The sequence below is a fragment of the Coccinella septempunctata genome, chromosome 7 (assembly GCF_907165205.1).
Source record: "Coccinella septempunctata chromosome 7, icCocSept1.1, whole genome shotgun sequence".
Lineage (NCBI taxonomy): Eukaryota > Metazoa > Arthropoda > Insecta > Coleoptera > Coccinellidae > Coccinella > Coccinella septempunctata.
In genome coordinates this window covers 20,863,069-20,889,926 of record NC_058195.1, presented here as the reverse complement: position 1 = coordinate 20,889,926, position 26,858 = coordinate 20,863,069, and the positions used below count along the sequence as shown (strand labels likewise).

General features: G+C 35.4%; 1 protein-coding gene across 2 annotated transcripts in view; it reads left to right on the top strand.

The window, feature by feature from the left end:
- The first annotated feature begins 4,895 nt into the window (after positions 1 to 4,895).
- LOC123318072 (TBC1 domain family member 16) overlaps positions 4,896 to 26,858 on the top strand; it is a 443,130-nt gene continuing 421,167 nt past the window's right edge. For both annotated transcript variants that reach the window (XM_044904769.1, XM_044904768.1), the window contains exon 1: positions 4,896 to 5,278. The gene's annotated coding sequence lies outside the window, so the exon portion shown is untranslated. The remainder of the gene's footprint in view (positions 5,279 to 26,858) is intronic.

The following is a 26,858-nucleotide window of genomic DNA, read 5'->3' as shown; positions in this document are numbered from 1 at the left end:
AATTGTCGTATTTATTCTCAAATGATTTGATACTACCCATCTCAAGTTTGGACTGTTACTGATCCTCTAGATCGTTGCGTTTGCGTACTGACTCCGACATTCCCACTATAAACTGACATTTGAACTACACCAGCAGTTTATTCGATATCGCATCGCTCTGAGGTTTCGATTCTTCCACTGAGAAATCATATGTGCCGGAATGAATATTCCTCGAAAAATATGCCTCTGCCGCCCGAACTATTTTGATTGTCATAGATTTTTGTCGAAGATATTACATACACAACGTTGTTTTTGAATTTTCGGAAGATGATCCGGGATAGAGCTCAATCAAACCGCCTTCAAAATAATGAACTTTTACAAAACCTACATTCGGTACAAAATTCAATACATTAGATTCTGAATGAATCATAATTAATCTTCCATTTCACCCTACAATTCATTATAACATATCAACAACATTATAACCAATGTCAGTTAAAACTAGGAATATTTTGAAAGTCTAGCAACAATGTTTTACTTTTTACAGTTGACGCTCTTTTATTTGTAAAGGCGCATTTATACCAAACGAGCATTATTCGCGAACATTGATGTTTGCAAACAGTAATACGGGTGGTGTAAACAGTCATCGGTGCCGAACAGAGTTCGCAAACCCTGTTTTCGAACATTTCAGAGAGCTCGAGCTCATTTCGCCACATGCCGGTAAAGTAATATTTCATTATATGGCACTGATTGCGAACAATGCACGGAATATGCACAGGCTGTGTAAACACTCATCGACGCCGAATAAAGTTTACGAAGCCTGTTTCAAAACGTTTTAAAAAGCTCGATCCCTTTCCGTCTCATGTCGGTAAATCGACGAATCAAAGGGATTCAGATTTCCTTGCACATCTGGCGTCATATCAACGAAATCAAAGATTCTAGAGAAGGAAGATGGGAAACGAAGCGACTGCACTTGCGTGAGCGCCGCCTGGTGGTTGAGTTGCGTATTAAAATACTAAGACTGGTTAAAATATTTATTCAAGGGCCATTTGACATTTCATGGAGATATTTCAACATGGCCGTTTTGTTTATGTTTTGATTTTCGTACCGTTCGTTTACCTCGCTCTTTCACATAATTTCCATGTAATTTGTGCATTTTATTTAGTGAAAACTTCAAAATCAAAGACTTTGCTCAAAATGTCGTATGGAAAACATTGTATGGTAAAGAACTGTGGAAACTGCTGTTTGGGATTCTCCAAATATAAGTTTTTTTAAATTTACCGAAGAAAATGGAAACGTAAGTATTGAAACTCGTACAATGTGACTAGGATGTTGATTGATTTTTATTTTCAGTGCTCTGGATAGAATTTGGTGGGCGTCAAGACATTAACTTGAGTAAAAGCTACACCACGTGCAGTGAACATATTACCGAAGATTATAGAGTTAGGCACTATAATCTTTGTATTTTACTTTAAGTCAATTTGAAGCTTTTCATCCACGTAAGTTGCTGTATGCAGGAAGCATCCCATGCATGATAGGGGCACCAAAGGAACCACATGCGATGTGGGGCGAGCAGTTTGAAACTGATACATCGAATACTGATGGTATTCGATATATCTGTAAATGCTCAGTGAATGCTGTTTTGGTTGTTTGTTCACCTGTGTGCATTCTTGTTTGTAAATAAATAAATAAATAAAAATAAATAAATAAAGTCTTCCTAGATATCTGCAATGCATTACTGAATTCATTACTCATTTTTCATATATTGAATGCATATCTTTTTCATATGCAGAAAGCATTCCTTTCATGGAGGGGCCACATGAGATGGAAAGCGAGCAAATTGAAAGTGTTACGACAAATACTGATGGTAAGTCATCCCTTATTCAATATATTGAGTTAATTGTTTTGTTATGAAATTAGATAGCCAGTACGTCCCCTTTTTCAGATATTCTTTCGAGTGTACCTGAAAGAAGTTCTCACACACTGCAGAGTACTTCCAAGTCTTTCCCCAGAAGTGATAGAAAGATCAGAAAACTGAAAACAACAGTCAACTCCTTGCGATGCAAAGTATATGGTATATTGAATATTTGTTCATATAGGTTTCTGGTAAAAATTGTACAAATTCTATTGATTTAAAAAAATTTATTGCATGGAAATATCAACTTTGATATATAATAGTTCAATATTTACTTTTGTATCCTTTATTCAAAGCTGTATTATTTGTATACAGGTGTTCACCAGTTGCACCTGTCAAAAAAAACCTCACCTTTGAGTATACCCTGTAAAATCATAAATTCTGTCATATTTTTTATGAATTTCGAATGAAAATATAGCAAATCTAACAGTGTATTTCATTAATATTAATTGATTCAAAACAATGTTCACATGAAAAAAACATCCTGATCACAAAACCTGGTTTTGTTTTGTCGCTCGGGATGTTTTTTCTGATCTCGACTAAGTCGATATTCGAATCCAATATAAGGAATAAAATTCAAATTTCGTGCCCTTCAATTATAAAGCAGACAACTGTAATTTAACTGTTAGACATTACGATTTCAGCGCCATCTAATTTCTCAGTATGTGAAACACAGGCCTAAAGTCATAGACATAGAGACATGGACTGAGCAATGTCAGCATGAAATTGGCTTTTTTTATAGAAAGGGAGAAATGATCGTCGGGAATTTACCTATCTCTTTTTTGTTCACATAGAGGTGAGTGTAGACCAATCAAAATTCTAGAAAGAGACAACTGCATTCCCAACGTGCGTTTCTCTCTGTCACTTTTTTCGACCGTATTTCATGCATAGATAGAAAGGGAAGGGACAGTCCATGTCTATATGTCTATGCCTAAAGTGTAGTCGATTTTTAGTACTAGAGATATAGGGTCGTTTTCCATCTTCCTACTCTATAATCTTTGATCGAAATCATCTGTGGACCGTGATAAGATATTGGGTCTAGGTATTTAATTCATTTCGAATTTTGGTAGGATCTCTTGAATCGCGATTTCATATATAATCAATTCATTTGAAATGGAGTCCATTTACGATGGCTTCACAGACAGACGGTAATAATTTTCGATATTGATGGTTCTGAAATTCGGTAAAGGTACAGGACACTTCCATAAGAATCTCCTGTAGCCAAAAAAGTGTTAGTGCCAGTCTAACCGACGCTCGAATGTTCTCTCGATAATTGGTGTCTTTCTTGACACTTTTTCCTCAATTTTGGCGAGTAATATATTAAAGTCCGATAATGACATGCGGCAGAAATGTCTAAAAAGTTCAGTTTCGTCCGCTCTAAAGTCATCTAGCAGCAGTGGCGGATTATCACAGAAGCGCACTAAGCGCGCGCTTAGGGCCCCCAACTAAAAAGGCGCCCCCGGGCTCTACGAAAAATATCCGTTTCCGTCGGACCAAAAAAAAAGTTGTCAGAATTTCATTACAGATCATAAGAATTGCACTCCACCTGACCGTGCTTTCTTATCCGTTTGGGGCCTCCAACTATAGGGGCCCCCCGGCTCTCCGAAAAATCCCCGTTTTCATGGGAAAAAAATTGTTCATTCAGAAGACGATGCATGACTGTTGGACGCATTGACAAAGAATTAATGAAACAGTTAAATGCAGAGAAAAATTATTGGCGTGAAATTTTAAAAGAGATTGTCGATACTGTGAAACTATTGTCTTCTTTGGGAATCGCTTTTCGAGCCACAGGGAAGGAGAATTTTTAGTCCTGCATTGAATAGGTACTTATCTGAATTCGGTCCAACAGCCTATTACATATATACCTTGTGCCAGCCACTCTCTCAATTTAGTGGGGAACTCAGCAGCCGAATCATGTCGAGGTGCCATACATTGGCTGTATTCGGGTTCGACTTTTGGACGGTCCGAGAATTGTTCTAAAACTGCGCAAAACTTTTGCGCCCTAGTATAAAATCCTCTGCGCAGTTCTAGAACCATTCTCGGACCGTCCAAAAGCCGAACCAGAAAACAGCTACTATTTCTGTTTCGTTTAGAATTTATGTGTCCTTTTGTCTGCCTCAACAATACGATGGAATATTTTGCAAAACAGCTTGACTGACAAAGCTGAACATATCAAGAGAATCTGCGATACAAGATGGTCATCAAGAGCTGATGCAGTTTGTGCCTTAGCTGATAGCTACAAAAATATTAGAGAGGTCCTTTTGCAATTGAGTGTAATAAGTGATCACAGGAAACCTATGGCCAAAATAGAAGCAATCCTTTATTTCATTAAAATTAAATAAAAAAATGTTCCATTCTTTTTGTTATGGTCGTTTTTATGAATTTTTCAATTTTATTCAGTAGTTTTATGTTTTTTTTCCTGTAGAATAAAATTGTTGCATTAGTTTCTAAATATATCTTCTATATATTCTCAATTATTCAAATATGTTTATTTATTTTTCTTATTAATTTTATCCCGACCCTTAATTTTTGTTCGTATTGAAATAAAGTTGTAAGTAAAAAGTAGCTTAACTCACATCATAGACAATTGAAAAAAAAGCCCTCGGTATGTATTTAAATAATATATGTCTGTGTCCTTCATTGTATTCTTAGTAGGGGCCCCAGACTTGTCTTGCGCTTAGGGCCCCCAGTTAGGTTAATCCGCCACTGTCTAGCAGCTGGGTATAATTTCTTCCTTTCAGAAAAGAATTCACCCAGGTTGTTCTACTCCTCCTTTGGCGTAGTTCTTTCATTCGAGAGATTATTACTATCAGAGACTCTGATTACTTTAGATTCAGTAGAAATTGCAATTTCAGATAATGACGGCGCCATGTCGGTGCACTTAGGAGAGACCTCCTTCGTTGAATTATCAAGAAATGCTCATTCGGACAGGCGCGGGCTGTGTGAACAAGTCCCATTCTCAGTTTTCGAACATTTCAAAACGTTTTGAAACGTTCGAAAACAATGCTCGTTTGGTATAAATGCACCTTAAGATGAACCAAGTCTACCAAGAATTTTCACTAGAAATTATATTTACATATCGTGAGGTTAACGAACGGAAAGTAGACAACTGATTGAAGAAAAAATAATTCCAAATGGACTACACTGTTTTCCAGGAGTGAAATTCACGAAATCATTCATGTCGTCGGGAAACTCCCCGTAGAACGAAACAATTCGATCGATGTCAGATTCGGCGCAGAAATAATTCCGATTTATACCGTTTATATTTTCAGAGGGGAAGTAGTCCGTGTTATAGTTTTGGTGAATTCAAGTGTTTTTCATTGTTTGACTGGGACTTGAAATTTTCCTATATAAGTTCTCCTTCATTTTGGTTGTGACTTCGCAGTGAGTATTGATGATATATGCTCCTCAATAAAGGGTTACATGTAACATACATAAGTGCATTCTGTCAGAATGTTATTTTGACTCCAAATGTATGTTGTTTCTAAATTCATAGTGGCGAATAATATCTCCGAAAGGTTTATTGTGTCGCAAATCGCAATATCCTTATTAAAACCTCAAGTTTATATTATGGGTAACAACCAGTAGTATTTGCTATATATTTAGGCAACTAATTGAGGGTAGTATCAAAAAAATATACATGTATACTTTATTTGATCTCCGTTTACAACACCGAAATGTGTAGAACGTGTGACAAATGAAAACTAACAATATACAATTCAATGATTAACAAATTGAGCAATTTTCCTCCAGAACCCCTTAAAATTTCCTTCACAGAAATACTTTCCAAGAGAATAATAACATTAACTGCATAAAGAATTTTCAGCACAAATTTACTTTTTGTTTCCTTCATAATTAACTCCTGACTTGAAAGTATTGGATTATTCACTTCATATTGCAAATTTAATATATGTTTTTTTTTTCTATATTGAGGGAAATCTATATTTATAGTCAATAGATTTTATTTATACTTGAAAATTAACTATTACTAAGACGAACCAATTTAAGTATATCAATAATAATGATGATAATAACCGTTATTCATCCAGTAAGACAATTTACATTGTGTTGGACAAGTCAGTATCCATTGATATTGAACATTAAGTAATATGTATATTATAAATAATAATATGCACACTTACAAATAATCATTGGTTTGAGGAAGAAATAGAATTTTTAGTTAATAAGACAAAACTTGAAATAGAACATGAATATTCGACTTATTCTTGTAAGATTCCCTTTTTTGGTGTTGAAATAGTCACCCACACTGTAAAATGCTTCTTGTTTTAGTATGTTTCTAACACACTTTCAACAGATGATTTCATATACTGCATTACTTATAATAATAAGCTATAACCCACCTTTCAAGTTGTATTATACAGGAAAAAAGAGAAAATACATAGAGTCATATACAAAAATATCCAAATTATTCAACATCTAGAAAACCACATCATCTGAAAGAAAGTCTCCCACGTCATAGAACGCTTTCTTCGTCAAATACTTCGACACTCTACATTTGAAAGTTTATAATGATATGTCTCATGTACTCAGGTATCATGATAAACATCTTGTAGGACATATATTCTACATTTCGCCCTGTTTTTTCCGAATGATGTGAATATAGTCTTATGTCATCATTTTTCAGAGTGTCAACAAAATGAAAATCACTATTTATTAAATACGAAATCATTACTTTGTTCTCTGTATTTCATAGTTTGATAATAATACTAATAAAAATAATGGTTTTCCATTACAATTACTATCCGGAAATGCGTTGCCAAATGAAGAAGTGAACTCACCCAGTGTTAATGTGTTCAAGAATCGATTAGATCTTCTTAGATTATATGATGTCTAATGGTGTATTCAATTGGGTTAATTCTTTCTGTATTGCGTGAATTTCGATTGAGTGTTGGTGCATAGTGAGAGCATAATCTTTTTTTTCTACAGGTTTCGATTGATTATTTAGAATTTTGTGTACATTTTTGTTAAATTTATATTCTGAGTCTTTTATAGGTTTTCTCCCTCGACTCATTTGTGTAGATACATAAATAAATGCAGGTGCAAGTCCTCTTATATTAATCTTCCCGGGTACATGCCCGTACTCCCCTAAAACTAAACAATAAGCACATGAACATAACATTGTTATTCAAATATATTACAATAACAATCTTCTAGATGATCACACCGAAAAAATTGCAGAATACACAGATCTAGGGGAAAAAACAGGAGACAGTGGAAGTTCAAAGAGATCAATCCATCCATATTGTCATTTCATCTTCAGGCCTGATACCAAAGAAACTACCAGAGAACTTGAGGAAACTTCAGTTGGACGAAAATATTTATATAGTCGTGCAGAAGGCGATACTGCTGGCAACGGCGAGAACTGTACGTAAGTACATGGGAAATGCAGAGAAATACCGTCGTCTGCTTCGACAGGAGGTGCGGGTGGATCGGGAATCCAACCGACAGCAAGGAGCCGAGGAGTGGTCCGAACCCGACCACAACCATGAGCCCGAAAACCTGGAAAGGGTACCAACAGAGCTTAATCCTTTTGATATCTGGGATAAGTGAATGTTCCTCTGGAGAGGAATGTGAAAGCCGCAAAGTTCAAGTCATAATACAGCAGACCTATTCAAACCAACGCAGAAGGCAGTTCTGCTCTCAACATCTCGAGCAGTCAAAAAAAAAATTTAGGTAGCCAATAACGAAACAACCACCCACCGAACAACCGAGTAAGGGTTTCATCTGAGCTTAGTCTCTTCGATATGTTAGAGGATTGTGATGAGTTAATGTTTCCCTTTAAGGAAGTGCAAATGCCCTATAGCAGATGAAAATAATATTTATTGTCATAATCAAAAATACAATTATGAAGAGAAAACAAGTCGAAACAAACAGTGGTGTTCACACAAAGAAACACTAACTCAGGTATTTTCCAAAACAATATGGTTCCAAGTCAACTAAAAGTTTTTGAACAACTGTTATAGTTTGATCTTTTTTGGTGAATTTGTTAAACAAAACAAGACACATGTATTGGACGTTTCTTTGTGTTAGAGTGAGAGGGCACCTCAGAAGATGAAATGAGTACATTCGCCTGGTCCTATTCAAATTGAAATATTTTTCTATATAATGGAAGTTACTCCTGTCGAATAGCAGAGATCGATATACATACATTGCAGTTACAGTTAGGATGCCTTCTCTTTTGAATTATCCTTGGCAAGATATTCTGGAGGATAAACGCAGCATAGTTTTTAATGCCTTTTTTGAATCAAGAATATTCTAAAAACATTAGAACTGTTTTCCCACACGATGATTTCATAGGCAATGATTGACTGGAAATCAGGGAAGTAAACAATTTCAAGCAACTAAAAGTTAGCCTGCTGCATTGATATTCGAAGAGAGTAAAGAACAGAATTTAGCTTTCGTTGGAGTGCATCATCAATATGTTTGTACCAGTTTAGTACTCGGGTTCAGTTTGATATTATTTCCCAGTCTCTAGTTTTTGTATTCTATTGTGCGGGGTGCAAAATATAAAGCATTGAGTTTTATCCAGGTTCAAGCTGATTTGATTCCTTTGACACCAGTTAGCAATTTTAAAAAATTTACTTTGTATTACTTCTACTACCTCAGGTATGTTGGAAGCCGTAACCAGTACATTGGTATCATCCGCATACAATACTACCTCTCCGCTATCCTCCTTTTCTTCTTTTATATCTTGGTTTTTTCCCTTTCGTAAAGTGCATTTACCTGGAAGTTTGAGTTCCTCGATGAGAATGTAAACTGGCAGGTCGTTTATAAAAATAACGGCCCTGCGATACTTTCCTGAGGTACACCATAACATTCGCCTAATTTGCCTAAATGTGCGGTAGCCATAACTCTGGAATGCAAGGTCCCATTTCTATCCAATTTCAGGAAGCTCTTCCGAACGGCTCAAATATCAATTTTTGCAGGCAGTACTAAGAATATCGTTCATTTTCTTTCAAGCCCCGAAATCTATATTTTTTATATCCCTTCCAGAAATTTCGTTATTGCCATGAAAAACTACATAATTCATTCTAAGGAATTCAATTATCACTTTGCATGGCACACTCAACACAAGAGAAAAGGAATCAGACGGGGTTTTATGTGATTTTTTCGAAATGCGGTTCTGTTTTTATGCGTTCGGTAATAATATTCATTGTAATACGCCAAAATTTTGAATTACTTTGAATTCGGTTCAACACTTTTTTTTTATTTTGAACCCTCAGCACTCATTGAGTATTCGTGAAAAAGTGATTTAAAGTAGTATGCAAAATCGAGCTGCAAATTCTTTTGAAATAACATATTGAATTCAGACACAAATGATGAACACCCTCCTGGAAAATGTAATACGTTAGTGAATTTGCTTTGAAACATATACATACATTAAATAAGGATTTAAATAGTGATTTCTATTGTCGGAAAAACCAGTGGAGTATAATTTTTTTATCTGAAAATATTCAGTACGGACACCACTGGTAGAATAAAGAAGTGCATAATTAGTTAAGGGTCATTAGACCGAAGCACTTGTCGTAGCAGACTCCGTTTGGTCATCATAGTGCCTGGTATCGATTGTCGCCTCAGTTGCAATTCGTATGTAAGTTCATCACTAAGTAACCGGTTCACATCCATATTCGACATATTGTATTCCACTCTAAGTTCAATTCAGAACGCACCACTATTTAACACTCAGTATGTCTTTTACAATCCGTTCTAAGTCTGATCCGGTAAGTTAATCGTTAGCGGACCCACTCACTTAAGTTCCAAATGGGTTCCGGTGTACCCAAAAAAAAAATTTTTAAGTCCAAGTCCCGACGTACCAAAAACAATCTAAGTCCCGATGTATCACAAAAAAAAATTTCCAAGTTTCAAATTCACAAAAAAATTTCAATCAGTCCCACTAAAGTCCGAAAATATTCAAGAAATACCGAACACAAGCGTAAGTCTTTTCGTATGAGTCCGGAAAATTTCCCGAAATTTGAACGGCACCGGAAAGCACAGGTTGAATTCACCAAACCGCAAAATTACCAAACAGTTTCTCAAGTTCATTAGCCAGAAAATAAATCACAACAATAGAATTTCAGTTTTCAGAAAAATCAAAAATAATCAGTAAGTCCGAACAGTACAGGTAAAAAGGAAATATGAAACAGGTAGACAAATTATCAACAGAGTAATACGTGATTCCCAATCAAGCCGATAGGTAAATCAACCCTATCAAGTCATACCAAATGCGACAATAAATTTTCAATTTTTCAAAGTCCGGAAATTCACTCACCCTCAGTGAGAGAATGAGAAAACAGTTCAACTCAGACAGTTATCAATAAACAGAATAATGAAATATCGAAAATAATTTTCAATATTATAACGGAGTAATAACAGTTCAGTTTTCAACAAATCAATGAATGCAATAATCAGAAATCACAAGTTATTTTCAATGCGATTTAACACCGATAAATTTTCCATAATTCGAAATACAGTTCAATAATTCACAGATTTACAGCAGTTCAACTTTCAACAAATCAGCACCATAATCAGTAAGGAATAATCACAAATTACTTGTAATCCGGTTCAACAATAGGTAAATTCTCAAAGTTCAATTCAATTCACATTAAAACAGTTAAATATGGATAGCAGGAAATAAAACACAATTCAAGTTCATTTTTCACAGTTTTCCGTTCAAGAAATAGTTACTCAGTGTTTCGGAGACTCACTTACTGTCCGGGAAAAATCTCTCACCTCTATTGTTTCCTACCAGATTCTGAACGGTCCCTGCTCGGGCGCCATTTTTGTAACGCCATTTTCTCTGGTATCTCGAGCGAACTTATGTTTCTGAATGATTAACTTTGATTTTTAAAAAAGCTTTATTGACTATTGTTGAAGTGGACAATGTTAAAGTTTCGACATTCAATACAATAATGACATAACGTAATCGTAATTAATATTACATGTAACCTACTATTTCCCTACTCATCGGATAATTCCTAGTATCAGTGTAATACAATATCCTCAGATGAACCATGGGTCTTTTATAGGAAGATAGGAGGATTCTAATATGTAACTCCTCCGCGCTTAAGTGAGAAAATTGGGGATTTTGAAAATTCTAATTTTTGAGCTCAATATCCTCCAATGGATTATTTTTATTATTCGTAGTGTAAGAGGTTTCCTCTTTTCTTATATTAAACTTACTAACTATAGACCATAAAATTATAAAAACTATGATTACATATATTATTAATGTGTAAAGACTCAATTTATCTAGTGGATGATTGGACTTTTCATTGAAAGAATTTGTTTCTTTGAATGTTCTATTTGTAGTCCAATATTTCTTATGTTATCAAGTTCGATATCGTCCAATTCTAAAGGAACTTGATCAATTCTTTCAAGAGTCTTTGATTCAGATATTTCTTGCATTTTTATGTTCGGTAAGTCGACAATACTCATTCTGGAGGGGCTATGTTTCCAGTTTTTTAGAATTTCTTTGTCCACATTCACTTCACAGTCGTGAGGAACGAAAATAATGTATGTTCCGCACAACACTATTTTTTCGGCACTGTCTGCGCACTTCACTCTGGCAATCTTCTCCTCAGTTGTAATGACCATTCAATAATCACCGGCTAGTTGATGGACATTTGATCCCCTTAGATTGGTAACTTTTGGGCTGCAGCTCGTGTAGTTTTTGGTGACACTCAATAGTTCGACTTCACAGGAGTTGCTTGATGATATGGGTTTTGTATTTTCTCGCATAGGAAATTGGCGGGAAAAACTTCTTTGCATGGTCGGTTGAATAGAGGGTATTTTGTTTCACATAAGGAAATGAATTTTGTGTGCGGGATGATAATTTGATAAGAGTTATTTTTCAGAATTGGCAATGAAAATAGCTCAAAATAATTGTTATCATTAATTTCCGTAAGAGGAATTACAAGAATGAATCTTACTTGATTTTTACTTATGAATCCTTTGACTTTAATACAAACATAACACTGAATGATATTTTCGTCTTCAATGGCAAAGGGTAATTTATTATTTTGAATTTTTGCTTGAATACTGAACAGTTCTTTTTCAATTCTTCATGTGAGATTATAGATGAATGAAGAGTTCCTGTTTGGGCAAAAAAAATAGCTATTTCTATATCGCTCAATATTTGGTTTATGATGTCTATTGCTAGAGTAATGTGTGTGAAAACTGAGTTTAGAATAATAAAATTGAAATCATCCCATGAATCCATGGCTGATGAGTTCATCCAGAAATTTATTTGGCTGATTTTATTCTCCAAGAGTGCTTGATTATGTTGCAACTTGCTCATAGAATTATTGAAGATATTTATTAAATTTTCTGTTAAACTGATTTGCGAATTTGCCACTTCAATCAAATTCTGCTGTGAGTCTTTCATATTTTGAATTGCATTATCATATTTTTTGTCAGCGTCACTTTGATCTAGATTTCCTGTTATTGATTTCCATACGGAACCTATTCCGTCTATCAAACTCTATCAAACCTGCCCTTTCCCTAATTTTCCTTCGCTTGTCCTTGATATAATTATCACATTGTAGTTTCTTGAAACTTACTCGTTGTCAGCACGAAGTTTAAAAATCCAATAAAAAGTTAGGATACCTGATTCACCGCTTCTTATCTCCCTGAACCATATGTATCTCATTCTTGTTTCGTGCTCGTGTCGGTTAACGTCGAAGGAAAATAAAATAATCTCGAGTGAATATTGGATTGTGGATTGAAAGTGAAGTGAAAATGCCAAAAAGAGCTCATTCATCTTATCAAAAAAAGGACGCCCAAATGAGGAAACTGAAGAAGAAATTGAAACAAATGGAAGAACAAATCAGGAAAATTCAATCGAGTGAATCGAGCGAATCGGACCACACATATTCCAAAGAGGAATCATGGAATTAATAAAAAAAAATCGACAACTAGGTACTCTGAACATCTACAATGTGATAATTATATCAAGGACAAGCGCCTTACCTTAAGGAAGATTAATCCTAATTTTCCGAGCTTGTCCGAAGATATAATTACCCTACCCACCCTATACTACCCAAATGCGGTCAATTTTTTGTTTTTGTTCCTCCACTCGCACTCAAAGAATGAGATACATATGGTTCAGGGAGATAAGAAGCGGTGAATCAGGTATCCTAACTTTTTATTGGATTTTTAAACTTCGTGCTGACAACGAGTAAGTTTCAAGAAACTACAATGTGATAATTATATCTTCGGACAACTTCGGAAAATTAGGATTAATCTTCCTTAAGGTAAGTCGATTAATCTTATAATTTTCGGGATTGTTATTAATTGCCTGAGCTTCTTACGAGTTTCTCTGATTTTATAATCTAAGATATATTTGTGATTAGAGATTTAAGGTAAATAGCTTTTGCCGTTCGTTGAACTGAGAAATTATGTGTTCATACTTCGATAGCTAGATATTAATTTTTTGAATTCCACTGTAATGTTGGATAAATCGAAGATATGAATAAGTGTCCAATAGTTTACAATATTTTGAGACGATCCCTTCTTCAGGGGGATTATCTGTTATTTGGGTTATCTTTACTTTCGTACATTCTACGATGATGGACCCGCAGATTGTTGCGAGGGTGATGAGCCTGTAACAATAGTTTGTCTTAGATTTTTCAAATGAACTGTCCGACCAATGTTTTGTTTCGATTTGTCACCTTAAATTTTTTGAATAAGCGCTTTAATACCTGGATATATTTTTGTAATGGTAAATGGTCCGCTGAATTTAGGTCCGCTTTTGTTTCGTGCATAATTATAGCTTTTTTCGTAGACTGTTTGACCAACTTTGAAAGGGTTTTTTGTATTTTCGTTAATTTTTTTGATTATCCTATTTTTATGAGTAATTATATTCTCGTTGATTTCATCATAAACTAAAGCTAGTTTTTCCTTATGCTTTTGTAAATAGTCACTATACATTTGTTCATCATACAAGATATCTAGGGGGTCTTTCAGTTTTGTATGGCCGAATGTGAGTTCGATTGGAGTTAGTTTGGTTGTGGAATGAATCGAGTTGTTATAACCTATTATAGCATATTTCATAATGATTCCTATGGTGTCTTCCCAGTCAACCAGAAATGTAACAGTAAGTCGCAGGGAGTACCCAAAAATATCGCATTGAAGCGCTTCTTTGAGAATTTTCATGGATGTACTTGAAATTTCACATTGTGGACATTAACGTCCGCATATTGTTAAGTTTGCGAATTCCTCAAATTTAGACCCCTAGTGGTTGCATGAATCATCATATCGAGATGTTCCGATGAAGTGAACATAGCTACTACTATGCGACTTCTCTCTGTTGATATTTTTGAAATATTGAATCTGTGATATTTCTAGAACATGAAATGATGTGTTGTGAATAAATTTCGATGAACTCTACCCAGCGACTTCTCTAAGAAAAACTTTCAGTAACCTCTGCAGTAACTGTCTGAAATGTTCTATTTATCAACACGTGGTCTCGAGGTTAACTCATAACCTAAATCCCGCTATGCAAAACGTGGTGTGACTATTCGTGTTTCGTGCTTTGACTGCGTTGTGTTGAGAGAATAAACAAACAAAATCTTTATGAATGAATTTTGAGAATAATTTTTTTAACCGAGCTGTTAATCTATTATTAAATTTGGTTTTAGTTGAGTGTAACTCGACGTTGATTGATTAATTAATGTGCAGTAAAAAAGGAGTAGTTATATAACCTATTGAAATAATGAATATATCATGATCACTTCTTGGCCCTCTTATCCTCCCCATTTTTGCACCTTTGTAACGTTCAACTTTCAACATACCTCATATGAATTTAGGTGATTATTTAGTTATAAGTGACATTCACAACCTTCAAAATCAAACTTGGAATTTATTTGAATCATCGATAGAACTTCAAATTATTATTTTAGATACTGTGCTGGAAAAAATCAGCTTTTACTGTTGTTCGATTTTTCATGACACTCAATTTATTACTATCAATACAGCTCTGATTTTTTCTTCTTCAGCTGGACCATGCCGTTCCTGAAGTGGAATGAAGATTTATAACAAGATAAACTTTCTTTATGTTATATATTTGGATTTGTATGAAACATATTAATCTTGAATAAAAAGATATCAGTAATTCATATAGTTGTTCAATTTTCCTTTTGAGGATGAGAGCAGAATGCGAAATATATGTAGGTAAGAGTAAACACAGGGTAAAAATGAGGCGTTCAGAGCTGAAGAGACCCAAGCTACAATTCTTCTGAAATTGAGTTTACGAGTATATAAATTTTGATTCATTTTTAGGCAGTTCTTACTGTTAATTCAATTTCAGAAAAATTGTAGCTTGGGTCACTTTTGCTCGGAACGCCTCGAATATAGAGTGCAAATTGATTGCCACGATGGTAATTATAGAATTGAACATGAATTTAACTTCAATAGACTTTGGTAGTTTATTCTGTCAAAATAATCGTTCCAAAAACCTTCAAAATGAGAAGTCGCAATGTTGCTGTTTATGGTGCTTTTTTTACACCTACTATGTGATGTACTGGGTAATTACCCGCGATATGCGATGTTGCGGACATTAAGCACTCTCCAGTAAGTACTGGTGGCCTTTTTTTAAATCAACATTGTGAAGTCGCATTTCCACAGTGGTAATTCCCAACAACTTCCCTGTGACTGAAACTGGTTAACTGGGTTTGGATTGTGACCTTAGAATTCTGCAGTGTTCTGCTATTGTTGAGTGGAATCTCTCAATGATTCCGTCAGAATCTGGATGATGTTCTGTTGTGAAATGAGTGTTTATTGTATGCGTTTCTAGAAGTTTTTTTATAATATGCCCGAAAAATTCCATTCCTTTATCTGAGCTTATAAGTTGCGGTGTTCCATAAAAGGAAAAGTTATTTAATAGGGCATGAAATATATCTACAGCATTTTTGGATTTCAGTTCTATAGCTTGACCTAATTTCGTGAATGCGTCAACAATAGTTAAAAATTTCGTACCTTCCAAGGTATAAATATCTAGATGTATTTTTTCAAAAGGCTTGAATGGGGTATCTGTTAACATCATATCGATTTTTGGAGGGTTTCTCTCGTATTCATTTTTTTTTGCAAATTTCGCAGTTCGCTATATAGTTCGAAACGTATTCTTCCATGGATGAAGAAATAATATTTTCGCTGAAGTTGTCTCCGGGTCTCGTTTACACCTCTATGATTTGTTTTTCCCTCGTGTTGGAATTTAATCGCTTGGTTGATAAGTTTATCATCTTGGAATACTTCTCCTCTTTTCTGTGCAGTATATTATCTCTGGTCCGTTTCTGTTGAATAGCTTGTTTACAATGTTGCTGAATATTCCAAACATGTTCTCGGATTCGAAGTGGAAATAATATCTCTTCTTTTCTGCTGTGTATTCTTTTAAGAATTTAATGATCTCGTCTTCGTTGTTCGAAGTGCTGATTTTCACGTAAAATTTTTGTATGTTTCCCATGGATTCTTTTTTCACGGCTTTCGGGTTATTATACACTTCCTGAATAAAATATTGATTTGGTTTCGAGTCAATGATGTCGTTTGATATTTTTATCGGTGATGAGTTTTCCGTGTCCGTATTTGTATTTTTTGTATTACTTTCTGAATTTTCTTCATGTCCCTCTTCCACCGTATCTAGGTTTTTCAGGATTTCATCCAATTCTGATTCTGACATCTCGACTGATGAAGCGTCTTCCAATAGCCGTTCGATTTCGTCTTCGTCTACGTTATTTATTAGAGATTCAGTGTCTGTAGTATTCAATTGTATTCTTGATAATGCGTCAGCATTCTTGTTTATAGATCCTTTTTTGTATGCAAGTTGGTAGTCATACTCTTCTAGTCGAATTTTCCATCTTTGTAATTTTGAATTTGGTTCCTTGAGTTTGTCTAACCAAATGAGAGATCGATGATCAGTACAAATTGTAAATTTCCTTCCATATAGGTATGGCCTAAAGTACTTCACTGCCCAAACTACTGCTGAAAGTTCTTTTTCGATGGTGCTGTAGCGTTCTTCAGATTGATTAAGGGTCCTTGATGCGTAGCATATTGGTCTATCAGAACCAATGGGTCCTTGCCATAAAATAGCTCCAATTGCGACGTTTGTCACTGTAGTGACTATGAAATTTTTACTGAAATCAGGGTATTGCAAAACTGGGGTTGGTTAATATTTCTTTACATTTGTTGAAGGATTGCATGAAATCTTCCGAGTGAGTGATTTTTTTTTCCGTTTTTTAGACAAAAAATCATCGGTCATCGGTTTTGTTATCTTGGCGTAGTCTTTTATGAACTTACGGTAGTATCCCGTGAGTCCGAGAAATCCTTTTAGTTCTGTTAATGTTTTGGGAATTGGGTATCGTAAGATTGAATCAATTTTAGTGGGTTTGGTTTAAGACCTTGTGATGTTATAATGTGTCCCAAGAATTGAACCTCTTTTTTTAAAAACTCTGATTTGTCCATTTGGATTTTTAAGGTTGCTGCTCTAAGGAGATCGAAAACCTTACGCAGTTTTTCTAGATGTTCTTGAAGTGATGTTGAAAATATAACTATATCATTCAAATAAACTACACACGCTTCATTCATAATGCCTCGTAAAATATTGTCCATTATTCTTTCAAATGTTCTTGGTGCGTTTTTGAGTCCAAAAGGCAGTCTTTTATATTCATAATGTCCTCTTTCTGTGGAAAATGCTGTCTTAGGTATATCTCTAGGATGCATTTCGATTTGATGGTAACCTGATGCTAGGTCGAGTGTGGAAAAATATTTGCAATTTCCTAGCTTGTCCAATACTTCCGTGATATTTGGGAGTGGATATTAATCGTCAATGCTCTTTTCATTAAGTAATCTATAGTCTACACATAACCGATATTTCTGTTCTCCAGAACAATTTTTTTCGGAACTACGATGACTGGGCTGCTCCATGGACTACTGGACGGTTGAATAATGTCGTTTTTCAAAAGTTCTTCAACCTGCCTTTCAACTTCTCTCTTTTGTGTTTCTGGCATTCTATATGCTTTTTGGAAAATTGGTGTTTCGTCCGAAGTTCTTATTTCATGTTTGACTACATTCGTGAAACTTAAGGGTAACTTTTGCAGTGAAAAGCGGCCCTGTATTCAAGGCATAATTTTCGAATGCTTCTTTTTCTTCTTTATTCAGGTGTTCTGAGCGAAGATTTTTAATGTTTTCTTTCAAAAGATCATAAGTTTTTGCGTCATTTTGGGGAGTTGTTATCGGTGTAATATTGGATTCATTAATTTCGAGTGGATTTATCGTAATTTGTTCTTCCGTCTCATTACTATTCGTTTTTGTTAGGTAAGCTTCGTTATTTACTATTTTAATTCAACATTGCGGAATTTCGACACCTTCCTTCAATTTCACATACTCTACAATACCTTGATTGACTTCGATTGAATTTATGGGTACTCTTATGACTTTTTGAGATCTAGGTGGTAGGGCGTATGAGTAAGAATTATTTTTTAAATATAAAAGAATAGGTCCATTTTTTGTGTAGAGCACATTTTTTTCCAAATCGATATTGGCACCTAAATGGGTCAGTAAATCCATTCCAATTAATCCGTCGTACTCTTCATTAAACTCAAAAATGTGGAAATCGAAGTATTCTTTAGTTTTGAAAATTTTTGGGAGTGGTATATGCGCAATGTATTCTTGATATGTAATTTTGTGAGCAGTTTTTATTTTGAATAGAGAATATCTGATGAATTTTTGATACAATTTTTCAACAGTTCGGGGGCTGATTAGGGTTTTTGAGCTTCCAGTATCAATCATGAATTTCAAACCGACTTTTGGGATTTTTATGAAGGGTAGAGCAGAGTTATTAATATTTGTAATGTTGATTAGGTTTGATCCTGGTGGGTTGATAGAGACTGAACATTTTCATCAGGTAAATCGGAGTATTGATTATCGTTACAGAACTGTGGCGTAACTTCATACTGATCGCTTGAACCGTAATTGGACATGACAGAATAATCATCATAGTATGAATCGTTTACATCGTACTGATTAATACCTTCATCGATATCATGCTGAAAGAATTCTTCAGAAATGAAATTTCTTTGATTAATCCGATTGGGTTGAATTCGACTTTGCGGTCTTTCCGTGCGTCTTGTATTTGCTGACGATGTGTCCATAGGGACCGGTTGGTGTCACATTCCTAAACTGAATGCTCCTTGGATTATTTTGACTTGAATTCATTGAATTTTGGCAAATTTGTGGTAATGGTGTTTGACGAATAGGACTTAAATTCTGATAAAGGGGGCGTGCAATATTTTGTTTAATTGGAAAAGAAGGTTTCAGTTGAGGACTTTGAGAGTGAGTGTTTGTTAAATTCCGCCTCGCATACGCAAAATTCTGTTCTTCAATTGTAAATGGAATAGCCTGTTGTAAGGTCTGTGGATTTCTAATTTTATAGGCGAATCAGAATGAAGACTCCTAAGAAAAGCATTAAGTGCCTGATTTTCAAACAAAGTTTTTTTTTAATTCGATAATATTCGGATCTACTTCCGTTGATTGAATTTTGTTGAGAAGTAAACTTAAAAGATCTTGACATCTGTGACCAAAGATGACTGGATTTTAGAATTTCCCCTGTCTTAAATGCATCAAATCTCCAACTAAACAATTTTCATCTCGCTGATCTGAGAAAAATTGCAACAGTTAGTTCTTAATTGATAACCAGTTTCTCAGATTTCCTCTACTATCTACTAAATTAAGTGCTCTTCGGGTTAACTTGCCAATGATTGCTCGAAGCAGAAATTCGTTTTGTGGGTACGCTCATTCATTCATTCATTCATTGCTGTATCCCGTTACCGGGAATAAATCTACAAATAGAAGAAGAAAAAAAAAAAAAATTCGAACAGACTTGTAACTTCTTAGTGCTAGTTGCGACTGTGTGCCCTCCTGTGACTAAAGAGACCCAACCGTGACCTGCAGATCCTTCCACACTCAGGGCATGGATAGTCTCCAACCAGATCTGGCCGCCGCTGTATCCTTTTCGATTCTCCATTATAACTGTGGACCAAAGACCTCCACTGTGACCTGTCTAACGCTAGTTGTTCCCAGTTATGATTAGCATTAACTGATTTTAGGGATTGATGTAGTGTATCCTTAAACCGCTTATACTGGCCTCCTGGTTTCCGGGCTCCCTCAGTGAGTTCGCCGTATAGAGCTATTTTGGGGAGTCTTGTGTCTTGCATCCTCAGAATGTGGCCGCTCCATCTGAGTCGGGCCCTCGTTACTTGAGTCTCAATTGTTGTACAACTCGCGCGCTGCAAGACTTCTGCATTCGAAACTTTGTGGAACCATCTGATGTGCATTATCTGTCTTAGATGACGTTGCTGCGTCTGTTCAAGCTGTTTAATATGTCGCCTGTAGGGAGTCCAGCTTTCGCTTCCGTAAAGAAGCGTTGGGAGGACCACTGCTCTGTAAACAGCTGTCTTGGTCTTCAGATTGAGGTCGTGATTTTGGAACACTCTGTCCTTCAGCTTCCAGAATGCCCGTGATGCCGAATTGATACGGTTGTGTATTTCGGTGTCAAGGTTAGCCCTAGTATTTATGAAGCTTCCCAAGTATTTGAACTGCTCGACCTGTTCTAGAGTTTCATTGTCCAGGCTGATATCTGTTTGAAGGCTTTCTGGCGGACTTACCAGGATTTTGGTCTTGTCAATATTGAGTCTAAGGCCTAAAGCTTCGTATATATGTTTATAGGTGTCCATCATTATCTGTAGATCCTCTGAGCTGCTAGCGATGAGTGAACAGTCGTCTGCATATTGAAGTTCCGTGATAAACTTGGTACGGGTTTTTGCTCTGAGGCGCTTCAGGTTAAACAGGCCCCCATCAAATCTGAATCTTATCCCAACACCTCTTACGGGCATGCTCATGTCAGCAATTATCGCTATGGCGAAAATATTGAACAGTAAAGGCGCTAATACGCAGCCTTGTTTTATTCCAGAGTTGGTTGAGAAATGGTCGGTTGTAGAGCCATTATGCTGTATTCTAGCGGTGTTGTTGGTTTGAAGGCTTTTACACACTGCTAGGAATTTTTTGGGTACTCCTAGACGTGCCATGATTTTCCAGAGCGCTCTCCGATTCACCGAGTCGAATGCCTTGCTTAAATCGATGAAGGCTGTATAAATCCTTGATTGTTGTTCACGGGTCTTTTCTTGTAGCTGTCGCAGTGTAAAAATTAGGTCCACCGTACCTCGATTTGGTCGAAAGCCGCACTGGGATTCAGGTAAAAGCTTCTCTAAGAGTGGAACCAGACGATTAGCCATAATCTTCGAGAGAATTTTACCGGCCACATTAAGCAACGATATGGGTACGCAATGTTATTTTGATCGGAAAAATTATAAATACTCGCTGGATTGAATAAAAATAGCCAATATTGCTGGGTTCCCGTCATATTCTGGAATGCAGTCAATGTGGTGTTTTTGAATTTGGGGAACTGCCATTATTTGTTCTCTGTTTTCTCTTCTTAAAGGACTACGATCCCTAATATTGTTCATATAAATATATATATCAACAATATCACAATAGAATCATGAAAAAAAATCAAGTATTCAAATGGTGAGAAAAAATATCAACATGAGCATAAAACTATAAAGTGATTGGATTGTGGAAAAAGAATGTGAAACTCACGCTATTGGCTTCATAAAGATTTATTCTTTCTTCTTTTTCTTCTGCTTCAGGGGATACAGCGATTATAGCAGGCAGTTTCGATCTAGAAACTCCGTACCTAACTGGGTCAAAATCACCAAGGTGGCAAATTCCACATTCTCTTTTATGATGAATATACCTAGCAGCCATTACTTTGATAATCAGCTCAAATTATCACTCAACTTGTATATGAACTATATTCACTTTGGCAGAGCATAGAATTGAATAGTTCACTCGTAATTTCATTTTTAAATTGAGCTATCGCATAAAACAATCATTCCGGGAACGTTTTTTTGATGTTGATAATAAAATGGGGGGATAATCTAAGTAATTTTTTCCTCTCTGTCCAAAAGCAGTAGTGCGCAGTTAATAATCTAACACTGAAAAACTCTAATGAAATCCCAAGCAAAAACATTAAGGAGCAGGAGATCGCTATGAATTGAGCTTTATGATTGTTTCTTGGTATTGAATTCTGCAAATATGCTAATATCGCCGAATTATATACAAACAAATAATCTGTAGGTATGAGGAACCCTATTGATTTTAATATAACCAGATCCTGTTCTTGAATATCTGAAATAATACAGTATTATTTGAGTTTTGGGTGATGTTCCCGGAAATGACGACGTGTTCACGGAATGATGTATGTGTTCCGTAAATGACGATAAAGATAAAATGTAAAATTATCGAATCATAAGCAGATATTTAGATGTCATATTTATACATTTGGTTTATTCTTAATTATTAATCATTCTAAAGTCATCAACCTTTACGTTTTTAGCTTCATTTACACACTTCCACTATAATCCATGATATTTCTCTCAACACCTCCGTACTTGATATTTTGTAAGTTTTTTAATTTGTTCAGTTTGAGTTCGAAATTTTCGTCCTTGACACATAAACAAGTTTCTCTATCCCTTAATCTTGGGGCAACTACACAAAATATTTTTGCCCTTAATAATATTGAATAAGACAAATTTATTGCAGCTCCGTTGAGTAATTTTGACATCAGTTCTTTAACGGAGAATAAAAGGTGTAGTTTTTGTTTCTTGATGCCTCTGTTCTTCACAAAATCTCTTTTGGCTGGGCACATCCTACTAACGTCATCCCTTTCGAAGAAATCTTCAAATATTTGTTGAACTTGGCTTCAAAACCATCTTACGCATTTTTGTATCACACACAGAATCGATGAACTGTTTCTTTGTTTTGGGAAAAAAGTCTTAGTCATTTTTGGAAAACTTCCCTCTCTTTAGAATTTTTTCTTCGAAGTACTGGCTTTGTCTTTCAATTGCGTAGTCATTACTTCGTTGAATAAAAGAGTTTTGCGTATTTCAGGAGGTTCGTCGATATTTCCTTGCAATCTACTTTGCTTTTTGGTGTTGTTGTACCTGAGTTTTCTCCTGTCCTCTTTTTTTATTTCTTCTCAGTGTTCTCTGAAAATTTTCATATTTACGTTTAATTTCAGCTATCATTTTATCCTGCCGCATTATTTTGCGGTATGCTTTGGATCTATCTTCCCGCACAATTTTTCTCCCCAATGACGTTTTCCTCACTGATAGTGTTGAGCTCCATCATCATTGGAATGTGCAGAATTATTTTTCATTATATTTGATAATGCTTTCTTCTTTTTTCTGTATTTTTGTGATGCTTCCTTCCAAATTTTTCTCTGCTTTCGCTTTACTCTCTCAGTCATCTCACAATGTAGTATGCTCTATCCTTAGCCCTATTGATATCTCTATCATTCTCAGTCATCTTATCTAAAAATTTTTTTTTTCTTGCATTAGCCTTTTCTCGATTTCGCAAGTAAGCTGAACTATTTTTCTTGAGTTGTTTTTTCGTACGTTTTTTTTATTTTTTTCAGACTTATGAGACTCCATATAGCTGAAAAATGAAACATTCATTAAAAACCGAGTTTACACCATACAAAATGCATTAAATGATCAATGGTTATCTAATATATAAAATTCTCGTGTCACAGTTTTCGTTGCCATACTCCTCCGAAACGGCTTGACCGATTTTGATGAAATTTTTTGTGCTTATCCGGTATCTATGAGAATCGGCCAACATCTATTTTTCATCCCCCTAAATGTTAGGGGTAGTCCACCCCTAAATTTTTTTTTTATTTTTTAGACAAAATTTTTAATTTCTATTTTTTTACTAGAAATTACTAGGAAATTATTTATATGGCAAAACAACGTTTGCCGGGTCAGCTAGTAACATATACCATTTTGGCAATCAAATAGTCATCTCGGGAACATCATAGTCATTTCGAGAACGCTCCATCAAGTCCGGGAACGTTCCCGAAATGACCGTTTCCGTAATGATTTTTTCAAATACGAACCCCATTTTCTTACGTCAGTCATTTGCGATATCGCGTTTGGCTTGGTTTATGTAAAATATTTGAAGTAAGAATTCGTTACAAACACAATAAAACATATATTGTTTAATACACATAATAAATGAACGCGTTCCCGGTATGATGACCTATTGATGTACGGTCTATAAAAAATGAATCGAAAGGTACTTACCATTTATTTTCAATTATTTAGATAAAAACCTCACTAGACAGTCACTTCCTTTAGACCTCCTACGACACTGGACCACATCTAATGTAAATACTGCGTTAACAAACATAGTTTTTTCGGGCGATCAAAACTGTTCACTGAAATGACGCTCTTATTGTCGGACATGATATTTTGTATCGATTTTCTTTAATTCAATTTTTTTCTTCAATAAAACCCTTAATTACTTGATTTAAGATACAATTTTAGGCCAATGAGAAAGAAAACTTGTCTAATTTATTCCATTTTATGAATATTCACGATGTTAGTTTCCCAAGATTGCTATTCCGGACACGTTCCCGAAATGATTTTTTGTACGTATTTCTTCAAATAATGACGAATATGTTTCATTTTTGAAGTAAAATATATTATGTATAGTTAAAATGAACACAGGTGTGAATTTACAAATGATAATTTTTTTGGAAAAAGGCAGAATTCAGTGATTTATTTTCTGTCAAAGGTAATTTTTCACCTTGGTGATTTTGACCCAACTATAAATTCTCCTCCTGAATGCTGATGATTGGTTGTCCTAACTATGAGCTTCCGCGATGTTGACTTCTGCTCACTGGTGTTGTACCACTGGGTTGAACTTGGTCGATTTTGGGGCCAAGGTTCGATGAAAATTTCAGAATACCCAACTAATCGTTGAAACGAACACAATTTTCTTTGCGATGTTTGTCGAAAACAAATGTTTTGGGTATCCCACCGACTGCGCCACTTATGTTTCTGAATGATTAACTTTGATTTTTGAAAAAGCTTTATTGACTATTGTTGAAGTGGACAATGTTAAAGTCTCGACATTCAATACAATAATGACTTAACTATCGTAATTAATATTACATGTAACCTTTTATTCCCCTACTCATAGGATAATTCCTAGTGTCAGTGTAATACACTCAGATGAACCATGGGTCTTTTATAGGAAGATAGGAGCATTCTAATATGTAACTAGCTATTCTTTGAAGGGAAAATAGCAAACCTACCTTGGTAGCTCCAAGCCGAAGACAAGGTTTGGTGTTATCTGGGGTGTTAGCGATAACCAGTGAAAGTCAGAATCGTATTTTACAATTTTATTCGTTGTCTCGTGGTAAGAAATACAATCGGCACAATTATTATCGTTTCGGTCGAGTGAAAATCGTAATACAATAGAATAAGAGTCTACTTTACAGCACTAAGGAGGTTTTCCTCAGAATCATATACAAGTACACAAAATCGTGGATTCGCGTAATGAAACGGACGGAAAGAAAGAAAACAAACGTATCGCGGATGTTGTAGACTCGTTTGCCAGCCAGAACCAAAGAACCCTGAGCGGGCAAGGTAATTGGGGCTCAGTTCCAAACTACGGGACTGTAAGAAACTTACAGCCCTGATGAAGAAAAAGGGTACAAGACGGGCGACCACGCGGGTTTCTTCCAGAGATTTCCCCCAACGCAGGAAAAGGATTTAGTGTAAAGAGTGAACACCGGGTGACCGCGTTAGTGTAATAATGCACCCCGTTCTTGATCAATGGAAGAGCAGCTTTCCACTGGTCATGGAATGATTATTTTTGAGATGTTAAATACACAAAAATTGAATGCCCTCGAAAGGGGAAAATGTGGATTCGGCCCGTCGCACGAAGGACAGGTCTTGAAGTTGATATTAATTCTGGGGAGAAAGTTTAAATGAAACTCATGAAAAACTTTAATAAATAAATCTATTGGAAAAATAAAATTAGAACTTCTCTACAAACACGTACTCAGTCGAAGACGACCAACAACAAAAATCTCCAATTTCTCAAATACATGCAAAGGAGCGCAAAACAATAAATTATATTTTTCGTTACAAAATCTTGGGTTGAAATTCAACTTCCCAACTTAGCGCGCAATAATAATCAATACTTAATCAATGAATTATAGAGGGGCTTTCAAGACTCTGGACAAATAAAAATTGGAACTTTCTACCTTTTTCTGTGACTGCTGTTTGTCTGACGCTGCCGATGAAGAACTTTTCGACACCAGACTTTACCCGCACAAATCGGCAAATTCTTTACACTCAACCGAACTTCCCGCACTTTTCCGTCGCAAACGTTTAACGCTTCAAGTTTCCCTATGCAAATTTCCAACACAATTCTATACAGGGTCTTTCACGAGGAACCTCACCCATATTTAAACGGGAAACTACTGAACGTATTTCATGAAATTCAGCACTTATAAGTATTTCACGATGCTGATGAAATCTAAAATATTTTCAAGGCATGAGCACCTCCGGTTTTTCCGAAAATGACGTCAACTTCCGTTTTTCAAATTAGAACACCATTTTTTTATTGCAGAAATAGATTCCTTAGAAAATTTCAAGTTATTTTTATGTAACATTTTTCAGTTTTGGTTGGAAAATTCTCTCTGAGCGGGAAAATTCGAAAAAAAAAATCGAAAAAAGAGCTCCGCTGAAACAAGAATAACTTCGAGGATTTTAGATGGAAAATTTTCATTTTTGGGATTTTTCAAGAAGGAAGATTGATGTATCCACTTCGGAAATCGAAATCGCGATTCATGATACAGGGGGTGAAAAAATCGCTTTCAGGTTAGGGATGACAAAATCGTGAAAAATCAATTTTTTCAAATTAGAACCCCATTTTTTATGGCAGATATTGAATTTACGTTAAAAAATAATGTGAGTGTATGCATCACACCCTTGCCCTAAAGTGGATATTTTCTGAGTTATTCACAAAAAACTGTTTTTCG